Raw genomic sequence first — 15,509 nt, forward strand, 5'->3', positions numbered from 1 at the left:
CTAATCAGGTTAGAAGTTCAGGACACCACAGTTAAGTTATCAAGGGCTGTAGCAGAAACACCTGCTCATGGCTCTCTCTCTCTCTCTCTCTCTCTCTCTCTCTCTCTCTCTCTCTCTCTCTCTCTCTCTCTCTCGGTCTTTCTCTCAGTTTCTCTGTCTCTCTCTGTCTCTCTCTCTCTCAATCCTTTAGGCATATAGACCCATAACTATAGATGAACCAGAGATTATTACACCTCGAGGCTAGACCCTTTAGCTAAAAGGTACCCTGTCTGTCTCTGGGCTGTAGCTGCTACAGAAGAATTAATGAGAAGTACCGCTTCTCTGTAGAGGATCTCTCTTGGAGTTGTGGGTCACATGTCGGGTTGTTCACCCCAAGGTTAGCAGTTTGAACCCACCAGCTGATCTTCAGGAGAAAAAAGAGGCTGTGCCACCCTTAAAGATTACAACCTTGGGAATACACAGGGGCACTTCTCCTCTGCCCTGTAGGGTCACTCTGAGTGGAAATCCACAGACGGCAGTGAGTGAGAGGGCGCCTGACTACAGATACAGCACTGGGCTTTGTTTATATATTCATGTGCTTCAGGCCATAGCGGCCGGACATCTTTAACTCAAAAACTTTCCAATTGGCTCACTTATTATGATGTTTTCCTTATGGCTGTATCTAATATTGGACTATAGTCCATGACTTGTTGGAATCTGGAAAACTCCACAAAACAGAGAATGATAATCATCCTATAACTAACTAACTGCTTGTGTTTGATTGAAAAACTTTTTACTCAACAATAACAACAAAGATGAAGCTTCCTAATGTGAGAGGCAGATGACTTGTGAGCCCAAGGCCATCAAAGGTGGGGGTGAGGCTTTCATTCAAATCTACTGCCCTTGAGGGTTTCCCAGTGAATAGCGACCCAGAACTACCAAACGCTTACTACTTGAATACCCTCCTCGCTTCATTATGACATGTATTAATCTGGCAGGTGTGCTTCTGCTCTTGTGAATGGATATTATTGGAAGACTTGCCCTATCATCAACCCCAATCGTTTGTGTAGTGTCCAATCACTTAAGCATTTAATCTGTGCAAATCAACAATTCAGGCATTGTGGTTCAATTTTCTCAACAGTGTTTTAAATGCTATACCATTGACTAGACTAATGACGCTATCAATGCATAGTGGTTGTTATGAATTGGGCTGTTCACCACAAGGTCATCAGTTCAAAACCACTAGCCAGGTCCAAGAGGGAGACATGAGGTTTTATACTCCTGTGAAGATTTGCAAGGTCAGAGACTCAAAAGAGAAGTCCTACCCTGCCTTATAGGTTGCTCTGAGTCACCACTACTTGATGGCAGTGGAAGTGATGTCCCAGGGGAGGGAATGATTGATAATGTTCTCTAACATAAAAAGACAATGAGGTGAACCAGAGACATATATCAACCATAGGTGAATGAATGGATTTTACACTTGAAATTAATTTTAGCCCCAATCTAAGAACAATTAGTTCTTATGTCACAGCTGTAGTTGATGCTTGCCCTCATGAAGAGATCACTGGATATATGAGTGCTATAGCAAAATGTGGTGAAGAAACTAGATGATGCCCAGCTGTCAGAAAGAAGAGTGTCTTCGGTCTTAAAGTCTTGTTTTCAAACAAGCAGCCATCTAAGTGAGATGACACTAAGTCCACATGGGAGAAGTCCAAGAGCTTGTGTGAGCCCAGGAGTATAAATAATATAATCCAAATCTAAAGGAAAGGATGGCATCAGAGTTTAAATTGTGAATACCTGGTTTGCAGAGGTTATGGATGACAATAGGAGCCCAAAATCCATTTGGAGGGACCACATATAAATTAAGCCTTTGGGGACTCCCTTCCGATGATCACAGTGAGATGAGAGTAACTGCTATACTGAGACCATTGTAAAGTAGATTATGGCAGATACTGGGCAGTTAAGTCAAAATGCATTATCTTATTATTTGATATCCCTTTTGACCCAGTTTAAAGTTGTTTCTGTTTTTTTTAACATTAAAAAATTAAAGGGTAAATACTAGTGGATTAAGCCCCTGGTGAATCCCCTGGAACCATGGACCAGGGATGTGAGTACCTATCATGCAGGACGCATGGGAAATGGATTGCCGCAGAAGCTGTTAGGTTAAAATTTAGCACCCTTGTGATCCCCCTTGTGACCCATTAAAATTAGTTCTCCTCTTTTTCTACTTCCTTTCTGATTGAGGTTTTCATCATTTATTTCTACTGTTAGTTTTTTTAATCACCTTATTGGGGGCTCGTAAAACTCTTATAACAATCCATACATACATCCATTTTGAGTCAAGCACATTTGTTCATTTGTTGCCCTCATCATTCTCAAAATATTTTCTTACTACTTGAGCCCTCTTCATTTCCCCTCCCTCCCCACTCTCCCCCTTTTCCCTACTCACTCTTCCTCATGAACTCTTGATAATTTATAAATTATTATTATTTTGTCATATCTTACACCGTCCGATGTCTCCCTTCACCCACTTTTCTGTTGTCTGTCCCCCAATGAGGAGGTTATATGTAGATCCTTATAACCGGTTCCCCCTTTCTACCCCACCTTCCCTCCACCTTCTAGTATCACCCCTCTCAGTACTGGTCCTGAAGAATTTATCTGTCCTGGATTCCCTGTGTTTCCGGTTCCTATCTGTACCAGTGTACATCCTCTGGGCTAGCTGGATTTGTAAGGTAGAATTGGGATCATAATAGTTGTTAGGGGCAGGGGGTGGAGGAAACATTTAAGAACTAGAGGAAAGTTGTATGTTTCATCATCGGTATACTGCACCCTGACTGGCTCAACTCCTCCCCGTGACCCTTCTGTAAGGGGATGTCCAGTTGACTACAGATGGGCTTTGGGTCCCCAATCTACACTTCCCCTCATTCACTATGATATGAGTTTTTGTTCTTTGATGCTTGATACCTCATCTCTTCAACACCTCATGGTCACACAGGCTGGTTTGCTTCTTCCACGTGGGTTTTGTTGCTTCTCAGCTAGATGGCCGCTTGTTTACCTTAAATACTTTTAGACCCCAGACCCTATATGTTTTGATAGCCGGGCACCATCAGCTTTCTTCACCACGTTGCCTTATGCACACATTTGTTTACAGTGATCATGTCGGGAAGGTGAGTATCGTGGAATGCCAATTTAATAGAAGAAAGTATTCTTGCATTGAGGGAGTACTTGAGTGGAGATCCAATGTCCTTCTGCTACCTTAATACTAAACCTATAAATATATGCACATAGATCTCTTTCCCCATCCTCATATATAAATACATTTACATATGTACATGCCTGTATTTAGACCTCTACAAATGCCCTTTGCCTCCTTGTTCTTTCCTGCTTCCTTTTACTTTTCTCTTGTTCCACTATCATGCTCAGCCTCATTTGGGTTTCAGTAATTTTGCTTGGTTACATTGCCCTTGATAAATTTAAAAAAGGTTTTCTCTATATGACAGTACTGTATATGACAGTAGCTGGATGAATGATTTCTTGAGGGTACGGCAGCAGTTATTGGGGAAAACAGGGAGCTAATAAGGATAAGGACAAAAATGAAGAAAATGTTCTAAAACAGAACTCTTCCTGATATGATTGAACTAGTGAATTATATGATATGTAAATTATATGCCAATACAACTATTGAAGAAAAAATGATTTATGGGATAGTCCTTTAAGTAATCCTGGTTTTGCTTGTTGGTGGCTCCTACTTAAACCCAAAACTCCTGCTAGCTGTCATTACCAGTTTGAATGTGCTATCACAACCTATACTGAATTTCTTGTGCCAAATCCTGCAGAACATTTTCCGAGCAAGCAAAATGGCAATGCCTAGAGCTTGTTAATTGCAAGGGGAACCTCTGTTGATATTTATACTGATTTTAGGTATTTGGGGAATTGTATATAATTTAGGCATATTATGAAAACAAAGGTTTTTATGTTTTTGTTTGGAATTTTTACTCTTTTTTTTTTTTGGACTGCTATCAGCAAGACTTAAAACTGGATCCAGTTGCCACAGCCAAAGAAACCCAAGCCCCTTTGGTGGCTTGAGAAAACGCTGGAGAAAAATCTCTCTAAAATGTTCAAGTGAACAGAAGCTGACATCTGAGGTGGACAGCTGGTCTTAAGAGCAATAAACAAGACTCCTGGCTCTATAACACTAGGTATTTTTATGTTGTTAAATTTGCTTCATACTTACGGATTTTAACTTGATAAATTTATCCAACATTAAAACCCTTGTGGGTTTCTTTTTCCAGCATTTTCTTCTGCTACATGGGAAGAAAATATATTTATTAAATTAGTCCAATCAGTAACTAGCACCAACAATTTAACTTATTCCAAATATGTTATCCTTTTGTGCAACCTGGACATGAAAATCAGATCAATTAGCATTTCTTATATGAAAGTATAGTTTTGTGCCCAATGTTACCAATTAATTTCAACATTACCTTTAAGCAAGCCATACACGTAGACTGTGGCATCCCCTGGCTTGCAAATCCAACCTCAAGTACAATGTCTCAACCTATTTTGTTGAGCTACCAATACTGCATTAGTCTGTGGTACAGTTATTTTCCAGTTGGAACAGATTAGAGAAGTAATCCCTACAGACTGGTGTTGTCACATTCCACTCTGCTTATTCTACTAGAGACGTCATGAGTCTACCCCAAATTGTGACCAAAGCTTTTCAAGAAAACTGACTGTTGACACAACTGCAGTTGTTAAAACTGATGAAGAGGAGGCATAAGTTGGGCAAAGGGAGGGCATGTGGAAGACAGCTTTCAATACCCAACGCTTTCGGAGTTGTCTCAATAAACGAACGACACCTGGGTAAAAATGGAAGTGAGTTTTAAAAGGAGATGTTCTGGGGAAATATGTACAAAGAATGTCCCAGGAAGCATGCCCTTGTCCTCAAAAACATTTCTCCAAACTGGTCCCAGAAAACGTCGGTGCCGCCGATCGGAAGTGTCTTGAGCTTGTTTTTAATAGCCGTGGCGCTGGCCACAATGTATCCTGCGTGTGAAAAACCCAAAGCGATGCCCTTTTACAGATTGTCACAATGCTTTGTGCTTTGACTCCGTGCTGCCGCAAATTGAGTTTCTGTTCCTCGGTAAATCCCCTTGTTCTTATTCTGTACAGAGGACGAGATGTCATTCTTTGACAACGCCATCATTCTATTGACGTAAAATGCTGGACAACGAAAACGAATCAAAATGGACACGTTTCGTGTCACTGGTTACCTGGGCTGGAGCTCGAGGGAGCAAGAGACAACAAAGAGAAGCTTGGGGATGCCACAAGGACTGTTAGGAAGCGTTTAGCTAGGGCGTAGAGACCATCTCATTAGTACAAGCATACCTCAAAAGTATTCAAATTGCCCAATTTGGCTTCTTTTTAAATAGTGATTTTTAGGTACTTCAATTCTCCCCCCAAAACAAATTTATACATAAGCTCCCGCATAAAGTCTTCAAGGTCCAACCCATCCAAAACAAAGTGGTGTCATTGTGTATTTACATCACAGAAACTGCATTTAGTTGGTTTTGCTTCCAAGTAGTTTGACTTCCTACAGATAAAAAGCGAGCAAGACATTGAACAAGATACCGTTTTATTCCGTCACAGTGTTGCAGCAGTCCTAGTTCAAAATGCAACACGACGCATGGTAGTTCATTGTAGACTTCATCCCACAAGCCCCCGTGGAAGATCTGCCACTAACATGCTGAATCTGCTGTCCTTGGTCATACATTTAAAAATAATTTATTTTAAAAATCCAGTAGAATGGACAGAGAATTAACAAAAGTGATAGATTTTGTCAAAGGGACCCTTTTCTAAAGACATATATTGATCTATACATGGACATATATCATAAAACTATATACGTAATACTATCCACAAAACACATTTTTACAGATGTCCCCAAAAAAAGCTTCATCAATAACAGCATTTGGCATTACTATAATACATGTATCCCTGAAGTGACTTTATTGCTACAGAACGGAGGTAATTATAATGAGGCAGTTCCTCCAAACTCAAGCATGGTTGTAAGTTACGTGTTATCTAGCTCTGATACCTTTATGGTGTGTATCTACCTCTATTACCTGGCAAGTTATAAGCCTCCAGGCTTCAATTATGAAATGTGCCTTAATTTTATCCTCACATGACTACAGAACACAAGACCCAAGGTTGCGACTGATTAAACTGAAGGGCCATTCAAGATTAGGGTGGACATACATGATTCCCATCTTTGCTTGCCCACAGCAACACTCTCCATGGGGGAGCACTGCGCATTAAGAGTGGGATAGCTATTGTACTGCTAACTCTATGGTTGGGAATTCAAACCCACCAGTTGTTCGTAGGGAGGAAAGAGCTATAGTCTCAGAGACCATCTAAAGGGCACTAGGAGTTGGAATCAACTATAGCCATTAGTTTGGGGAATTGTTTCACTTTGAACAAACCCAAACTCCACTTTCATTGAGTCAATTCCAACCTCAAATAACCCTGACCCTACCGGACACAGTGTAGAACTGCCCTTGTGAGCTTCTAAGTCTGCAAATCTATGTGAACAGGGTGGGAGAGGGTGGAGGCAGATCAGCCTGGGCCTTTGACACCGAAGCTTTTTGGCCATGAGTTTTCGCTTCTAACGTTCTGAGCACAGTGTCTTCTGAGATTCACTGCCATCGATTGAATCCTGACTCATCAACATCTCCACATAGCAAGCCTATATAGGGTTTCGGGCCCTGGAAATCTTCACAGCTGTGGACAATCTCATTTTTCTCCCTAGGAGCAGCTGGTGGGTTAGAACCACCAACCTAAGGTTAGCAGTCTAAAATATGTCCGATGTTTAAGGAGCTGTGATCACCTATGGGAGGTGCAGTGCTGGTATACAGCAAAAAAAGGAGTCTTGTCTGTACCCTTTAAGAGGGTAAAATGCCCCTGTGAGTTTGAGAGGCTCTATATCTCTTTTTTTTAAGTCATTTTACTGGGACCTCTTACAACTCTTATCACAATTCATACATTCATACATACATACACATTGTGTCAAGGACATTTATACATATGTTGCCATCATCATTTTGAAAACATTTTCTTTCTACTTGAGCCCTTGATATCACCTCCTCATCCCCCCACCACCCTCTCTCCCTCATGAATCCTTGATAATTTATTAAAATTTTTTTCTCATGTCATACACTAACTTCTGTCTCCCTTTACCCACTTTTCTGTTGTCCAACCCCCAGGAAGGGGTTATATGTAGATGATTGTGAATGGGGTTACCCTTTGCTCCCCATCCCCCCAACCTCTCCTTACCCTCCAGGTATCTCTATTCTTATTATTGGTCCTGAGGGGTTTGTTTGTCCTGAATTCCCTGTCTTGGCTGTTATCTGTAGCAGTGTGCATGCTCTGGTCTATTCAGACTTGTAAGGTCGAATAGAGGTCATGATAGTGGGGAGAGGGGACGCATTAAAGAACTAGAGAAGAGTTATATGTTTCACCAGTGCTATACTGCACTCTGATTGGTTCATCTCGTCCTTTTTGACCTCCCATAAGGGAATGTCCAATTGTCTACAGATGGGCTTTGGGTCTTCACTCTCAGCTCCCCCTCATTCACACTGATATGATTTTTTTGTTCTGGGTCTTTGATGCCTGATCCCTGATGTCATCAACACCTCATGGTCACACAGGCTGATGTGCTTCTTCCAGGTGGACTTTGTTGCTTCTCAGCTAGATGGCTTCTTGATTAAGCCTTTAAGACACCAGATGCTATATCTTTTTTTTAAGTAATTAAATCACTTTATTGGGGACTTGTACAACTCTTATCACAAACCACATACACATTCATTTTGTCAAGTCCCTTTGTACAGCTGTTTCTCTTATCATTCTCAACACATTTACCTTCTACTTAAGCCCTTGGTATCAGCTCATTTTCCCCTCCCTTTCCACTCCTCCCTCCCCCATGAACCCTTGATAATTTATAAATTATTATTATTTTGTCATATCTTACACCGCCTGACATCACCCTTCACCCACTTCTCTGCTGTCCGTCCGCCAGGAAGGAGGTTATATGTAGATCCTCTTTTGATAGCCAGGCACCATCAGCTTTCTTGAACACATTTGCTTATGGAGGCTTTAAATCTTTCTGGAATTAGAAAATCTCAGCTTTCTCCCTCAGAGCGGCAGATGATTTCGAACTGCTGACTTTGAGGTTGACAGCCCAACACGTTGACCAGTACGTAGATCCCTCCTATGGCACAGATGGTTGCTGTGAGCTGCTAGCTTCCCACTTAGCATTCGCCACAATGCAGGCAGAACTCCTACCATTAGTGAAGAAGAAAAAATGTATTTGAGAAATGTTTTATTTCATAACTGATTTCATCTATCTTGCTAATTACCTTTTATGGCTATTGAAAAATATGTGTTGAGTAACATCACAGCTAGCATTTGTTCTCCTCAAGAACAATTTTCTTCTTTTTATAAAAAGATCACTTTATTTGAGAACTTGCGAGTAATCCCAGAAGCTGAAAGCCAAGCTGAGGTTTCATACCCACTTTCTATTTTAATCGATAGGTGCTCTGTGGTTGAAAAAGCAATGTAGAAAGGAGAAGTATTGTAGATTCAGAGCCATCTATATTTTAATACCTTTTGTTTTACAACTTTAAAGTTTGAAGCAAAGTATTTAACAATGATGGACTTTTTCTCTCATTACCTTCATCTCTAAAAGATGATAATAATTAATATCCTTTAAAGTTAGGATATTAAAGTAATGGCTTATCTCCCTATACTTTCCTATAAATTATCTTATAAATTGAAAAAAGTTGAGAGCTGATATCCACAGAACATCTATTTCTCTCCACTTAGATTCTACAATTAATATTTTTGTTACATTTGCTTTATCAGATACCTATGGATCTTTCCATTCCTCTAGTCTAGATAACAAGGAATCCTGGTGGTGCAGTGGTGAAGCGCTCAGATGCAAGAGTTTGAACCTTCCAATATTCCTCAGGAAAAAGATGTAGCAATCCGCTTCAGTAAAGATTACTCACTCAACTGCCATGGAGCTAATGCTGACTCATAGTGACCCCTCTGTGGGTTTCTGACACTGTAACTGTTTACGGGAGTAGAAAGCCCAGTCTCTCTCCCATGGAGCTGCTGCTGGTTTTGACTGCCAACCATGAGGATTAAAGTCTGATGCAGAACCACTATACATCAAGGGCTCCATTCAACTTCAGAAACAATATGGAGCTAGTCGACTCTTCTCTAGGACTCGCTATAAAGCAGAATCAACAGGACAACAGGTTGGTTTTTGGTAGACTATTTATTTTATATTTTATCCATTTCAAAATAAGTCACAAACATCAGTAGACTAAACCCCTAAACACTTCAATGTGCATAGGACAAGATGGATTTTGTAAGAAAAAGAAGAACATAGTGAAACATAAAAAAAATTTAATTGTACCACATAATAAGTTTTGAGAAATGCATACACCGTATATCACAAGCCTTTATCAAGAGAATTGAACCCTGGTGGTACGGTGGGCTACGTGTTAGGTTGCTAACCTTAAAATTAAGCCTCTCTGAGGTTGAATGATTTTCTAATTCCATAAAGATTCACAGCCTCGCAAACCCACAGGGGAGTTCTACCCTCTCTCAATGGGTAGCGATGAGTGGAATCGACTTGAAGGCAGTGTTTGGATTTTGAGGTTTCTATCAAGTCCTCATCCTCCTCTCAGCGAATCCCTGCTCCTCTTCTCCCTGCTCTGGTATTTTTATCAGAAATTAGTGTTATCTTGCCTAAACATTTGATAAATAAGATCCCATTGGAGGTAACTCTTGTCTGTAAAGTTTTGACAGAGCATAAAAAGTACTGGGATGCATGACACTATTACAGTCATTTATTATTCTTAAATCTGAAGTCTTTTACTGATGAACACAATCATTCATCTAGTTTTCTCCTGATGGACAACTAAATTGTACCCCATTTGGTCCCTGCTAAATAAAGCAGTTATGAACATATTTGTACACTTTTTGAGAGTATGTGTACTTTTAATTCTTTTTTGAATTATGTAGGAGTGGTATTGTAGCCTAGAGGGTAAGCATATGCTTAGTTTTATAAGAAATTTCTAGACATTTGCCCAAAGAATTGGTAGCATTTGATAAATCCATCAAGATAGATCAGAGTTCCAATTACACCACATGCAAACCTACACCTGCTGTGAGCAGCCTTCACATTTAGCCATCTGGGTAGATTTCTTTTATTGTGATGTAATGTTTATTTTCCTGATTATTAATATTGTTGACCACCGTATTATGTATATATTCTTTATATGTATACATGGTTTTGTGAAACATCAGATTAAATCATTTCCTGTTGGGTTTTTTAATTAAACTGTTTACCTGTTTATTATTGAGTTGTAGCTGTGCTCTGTATATTTTGGATGCTAACATTTTGACAGATATGTATTTTTGTCAATTTGCAAAACTGTACATTTTGTTTCATTCACATTTATCAATTTTATGGTTAATGTTTTTGTGAGATGAAAGCACACATTTACCTCACCCCATATCACAACATTTTCTCCTATTACTTTCCTTTGAAAAGGATTAGAATATTAGCTTTTTATTTTCTGGTCTATGATACATCTCAAATTAATTGTGGCGAATGCTGTGTGGTAGAGGCTGATGTTGCAGTACTGTCTGTTGAATAGACATTCTTCTTTCTGCCGGACTGCTTTGGACCTATGTGAACACCAGTTGACTGCGCAAGGCTGGGTCTGTTTCAGGGCTCAACTCTCTTTCATTGATTGATTTGTCTCTTCTCATAGGTACTGAGGTAGTTCGTTTATTGTGCCAATAACACATGCGGAGTTAATTGAAGTGCGATATGTGGCCGATAACACATGCAGAGTTAATTGAAGGACAGAGGGATAAATGGCTCGGTGAGCCTTGCCTTTCGAGTTCTCAGGTCTCTTGCTTTCTGATGGTTGGACTATGGTGCAGCTGCCTTAGCCAGTTCCCTGCTTCAGCTGGCAAGGCTCACTTCCTGCAAGACATCCCTTAGGAGAAGCCACGTGAACCTACCCCGATGCAGCCCTGGGTGCTGGGGCAGCCATGTGCAGATCTCTGCCAGAGCTGAGATGCTTACACAATCACTGACTCGGCTTTCCTCCTGCAGTTGGCGTCATTGCATGTGTGAGATGGAGGAGGACTGGTATTGGACATAGGGGCTAATGGGTTAATGTTGGACTTGTCGGTTTGAGCAGCACTGGGTTGGGATATTTTCTTGAAGTGCACTTAACCTTTACATAAAACTCTCTCTTATAGATTGAGTTGCTGTGGATTTGTTTCTCGAAAGCACCCAGACTAATACAGTGGTTCATTTTGTCAATGGGCTTTTCTACATTTACTTAAAGGATCATATAGTGTTTTTCTCTACTCAGTTGTTATGGAGAATTGCCTAGATTGATTTTCAAAAGTTAAATTAATTTTATACTGGGACTAAGACTCACTTGGCTTATTGTCGTATATCATATGGATATATTATTATATTTATGCACTACAAGATTCTATTTCACATTTGATTAGGTAGCTAATTCCCCCCCCCCTTTTCCTTTCTCTCTCTCTCTTTTAGGCAATATCTTTGTCAGACTTGGGATCATGACTACATCAAATGTATCTGATACTTCTCTATTTTCTGATAAATGCTGGGTAATTTTAGTATTTCTTTCTTAATGATAATGTATTTGGCAGCCACATAGATCACAATTGCCTTTTAATAAGCACTGTGCCCCCAATCATTGTTCATTGTTTCATCTATCTTATTGAAAACAACACTTCAAACTGCACAACATTTCTTTTTAATACATATCAAAATTTGAAGGTTTCAGAGATGAAGTGATTTACCCAAGACTACAGAGAGTGGGTCAGGGATTAATACCCAGTTATGTTTATGGCTAACATTATGAGACTACAGTCAAGGGAGAGTGTAAGTTGTGCAGAAAAATAATATCACTTTACAATCTCCACTTCATACCTGGCACTCATGAAATGAGCATGTGTCTCTAGAGGTCACCTATTGATTTTTCAAGACAGGAAAGAGGTTATTTCTCTAAAACGTATAGCATCCCAAGCCTAATTTCGGACATGGCATTAATCTAATTCTTTAAAGAAAAGAGTACATTCGACAATGGAGTGTCCACCCACTGCCATCAAGTTGATTCCATCTTAGTTTTGGAAGCTTTGTAAATCTTTACAAGAGTGGACAGCTTCATCATTCTTCCCAGGAGCAGCTGGTGGGTTTGAACCATGGACCTTGCTGGAACCAGCTTCCCAATGGCCCCACCAGGGCTCCTTAGGCAATAAAGTTCTCAGCCCACTGCCACTGAGTCAATTCTGACTCATAGCAACCCCACAGAACAGGGTAGAACTTCCCCTGTGGGTTTTTGAGGTTGTAACCTTTATGGGAGTCGAACGTTTCACCTTTCTTCTGTAGAGCACCTGGTGGTTTTGAATGGGAGACCTTGTGGTTAGCAGCCAACACCCAACCTACGATGCTATACTAGTAGGAATGAACTTGATGACTGAGTATTGAACACAAATGAACAACATTGGCTTTTGGCTTCCTGCAATTCCCTGACAACCCAAAAGGAGTCGGTCATATGTGTTTCTCAAGAAGGGATAATTTTTATGCCTGATGGGTTTAAACCATGAGTCAAAAAGTCTCAGGCAAATAGGTAAACTAATTGCTTAAGGGATTTGCTTTTGTATGAATAACGTATGAGAAAGAAAAGGCAAACACCAGCTGCAAACATATATTCTCAAATTTTATTTACTTCATTTAAACTTACCAAATGATGAAACAGGAGTTATCTAGCTATCCATACTCGTTTTTTTAGCAAATAAAATGTTCACCCACTTTGCTCCTTCATCTTGTAAATATGAGGGCTCTGAGTTTCTCAGTAAACACTGCTAGGGGAAAAAACACACAAAGTTGACAGTTTATCCAGCTGTTCATAGCCTTTCATTCCCTGCCCAAACCTAACTGGTATCAGTGTATATAAAATTCCTAACATGTCCAGCTAGGGAATACTTCACAGAACAAAAATGCTTTCCTTGGAGTTTACAAACGCTATTTGGTCTAATTTTTTAGCAAGGCTTTGTCTGGATCGATTATGAGATTTTTCCTGGAGAGCAGCAGCAAGAGAGTGCCTCTTATGCTGTCAGAGAGTGAGAGTTATATTTTTGTTCCTTGGAAGAAACATAGAATGTGACGGGCAGAATGTCAAGTGGGCGGGGAGCCATTAGCCCAGATGAACCTTCTGAGAGAGTGCTAAGGTGGGTGGTGCGTGGGGGATCAACATCCCGAGTTCAGATGCTGTACTAGGTTTTAAAAATTAGCCCAAGGCGGTAGATGGGGAACTTGGGTTTCTAAGGCAGGTCTCAGAAGGGTCTCACTCCCCACAGGACTTGTGACACTGAGGCTCTGAGAACCTCAGAAAACCACAGCCCAAAGTGATTTCACACCCTGGGGCAGCTTACTGCAAAACAATTGCACCCAGAGGGTGATGCACAGGACCCAGCCTGGGGTGCAAAGACAGAAGTCAGGAGCGGGTTCAGCAGGACAGTGGGCAGGCCGAGGAGAAGGAATGGGTCCCTTGGGCAGTTTCTGCAAAGGACTGAAATGACTAAGCCTCTCCTCTGTCACATGGGCATGTGATGTGAGCACTGTCAGAACCACGGAAAAAAACTAAAAGCAACACAATTGGGAGAGATTTCATTCCAAAAGCTGAGCCCTAGCCTGTCCTATAATATTGTATTCCTTTAGTAATGTCATCAGTACAGATTTCTGGAGAAACTCAAGTGTCTTGTTAGGTGAGCTTGAGATGTTCGAATGCACATTTAAAAGCGACCTTGCCAACCATTAGTGAATATATTTTATGTTGCATGAGACTCACCAGAGGAAGGCATTAAGCTCTTGGAGCATGCACCATGAGTTGACTTGTAAGTATGTTTCAGCTTTATCTATCATGCGCATGGATATTTACTCAATAGATGATGAAGATAACAAACTCTGGAGTCAATCCCACCCTCACCACTTGTTAGCTGTTATGAAACCTCTTATGAATCTCACACACACACAGTGGAAGAGTTTGGTGCCAATGTTGTTGTTTGGTGCCAATGAGTATCCTAATGTAAATGATCCTAATTTTGCTTTCTTGTCACTAGTTTCAATAAGGCTGTACTTCAATGAATTATACAAAGTAGGCAGCACCTGTCATCCCAGCATCGGCCAACCCCCCTCCTGAAAGAAACAGAAATGATTTGAGTCCGCGTCGAACGGAAGGACTCCAACTCTATCCACAAATCGACAATGATTTGGAAAGGCAGTGAACTCGATACGTGGTTACCGACACTTGACTACTTAACATCACTTGCTTCTAGGGGCGCCATAGTCAAGTCTCTTGGGGAGGACCCACTGGGCACACCCATGAAGCACAGGGGTCTCCGTGTGGGCAAATAAACCTGGTGGGTAGCAGCGCAGTAGGAGAGGAGCCTGCCGTTCCTGCTGTCAGCAACCACCGGAGGAGCACTATCATCAGGCTGGTGGTTTCTCATTGTCTCAACCATTCTGGCCAAACAATTCGGCAGGTTTATATTTATAGATGTTCTGCTTTTCCCCAGAACCCCCAAATTCTATGTTCCCATGAGCCCATTATCAATCGTGTCAAAATTAAGTGTTTTCCTAGTTTATAGAAAATTGTCGTTTCTCATGAAAACTCTAGATGATTTTTTCAGGGGAGGAAATCTGTTGCAGATATGTGAATATGTACATCTTTAAAGGTGCAAGGTGACTATTTCTAAGCTGTATTTATTGGTTCGTCTTTCAGCCACCGGTGCCTCCTGTTTCATGAAGAAATCACTAACAAAGCAAGAAAGGGTTGTGCTAGAAAAGGCCTTGTTTGAACTGGGGGTGAGGGGAGAAAGGGGTGCAGGGAGATGGCTTGGGTTTTATGCATTTGTGACCAGCAGGCGTATTTGAAACTTGAATGGAGAAACCCATGTTTAAGAAAAGACAGCACCTACTTAGCTGGCCGGGGAGACACCATGATCACGAAGGTGGTTTTTCCAGGGCGAGGCTCATCTGTGCCGACCCCTGTGATCTCCCCAAATGTTGGAAGCTCAACTGCATAACTTGTGGTAGTGGGGGACTGAGTTTGCGCTCTCCGCTGTTCAAAAAAACAAAACAAAAACAAACATTTAAAAAATTTTAAAAAGAAAGTGTACATTGAATATTAAAACTTCTCCAGCAGCTTTTTGTTGTTGTTGTTAATCATTGCTGACTAACAAATGGATAGCAATGAAAGTTGGATCCCAACATGTACAGAGCACGCCACACGTACAAACTCTCTTGAAGTAAAAAGCAGACCTTCTCACAGGTTAACTTTCACCTTAGTGTGGTTATCCGTTTTAATACAACTCTTGAGAGAAGCCCATCAGAAAAGGGATTTAAG

General features: G+C 40.8%; 1 long non-coding RNA gene and 1 pseudogene across 12 annotated transcripts in view; one reads left to right on the forward strand and one right to left on the reverse strand.

Moving 5' to 3' along the window:
• Positions 1–5,383: 5,383 nt before the first annotated feature.
• Positions 5,384–15,509, reverse strand: part of LOC142428465 (uncharacterized) — a 460,410-nt gene continuing 450,284 nt past the window's right edge. For 7 of the 12 annotated variants that reach the window (XR_012780394.1, XR_012780391.1, XR_012780387.1 and 4 more), the window contains 3 exons: positions 15,082–15,224; positions 12,846–12,966; positions 5,385–8,315 (listed from right to left, as the gene is read on the reverse strand). This is a non-coding gene — a long non-coding RNA (uncharacterized LOC142428465). Of the gene's footprint in view, positions 8,316–12,845; positions 12,967–15,077; positions 15,225–15,509 lie in introns of all 12 variants that reach the window. The other 5 variants (XR_012780390.1, XR_012780388.1, XR_012780395.1 and 2 more) reach the window with 4 other exon arrangements.
• Positions 15,078–15,227, forward strand: LOC142438026 (U1 spliceosomal RNA; annotated as a pseudogene).

Source organism: Tenrec ecaudatus, chromosome 1 (genome assembly GCF_050624435.1).
Source record: "Tenrec ecaudatus isolate mTenEca1 chromosome 1, mTenEca1.hap1, whole genome shotgun sequence".
Taxonomy (NCBI): domain Eukaryota; kingdom Metazoa; phylum Chordata; class Mammalia; order Afrosoricida; family Tenrecidae; genus Tenrec; species Tenrec ecaudatus.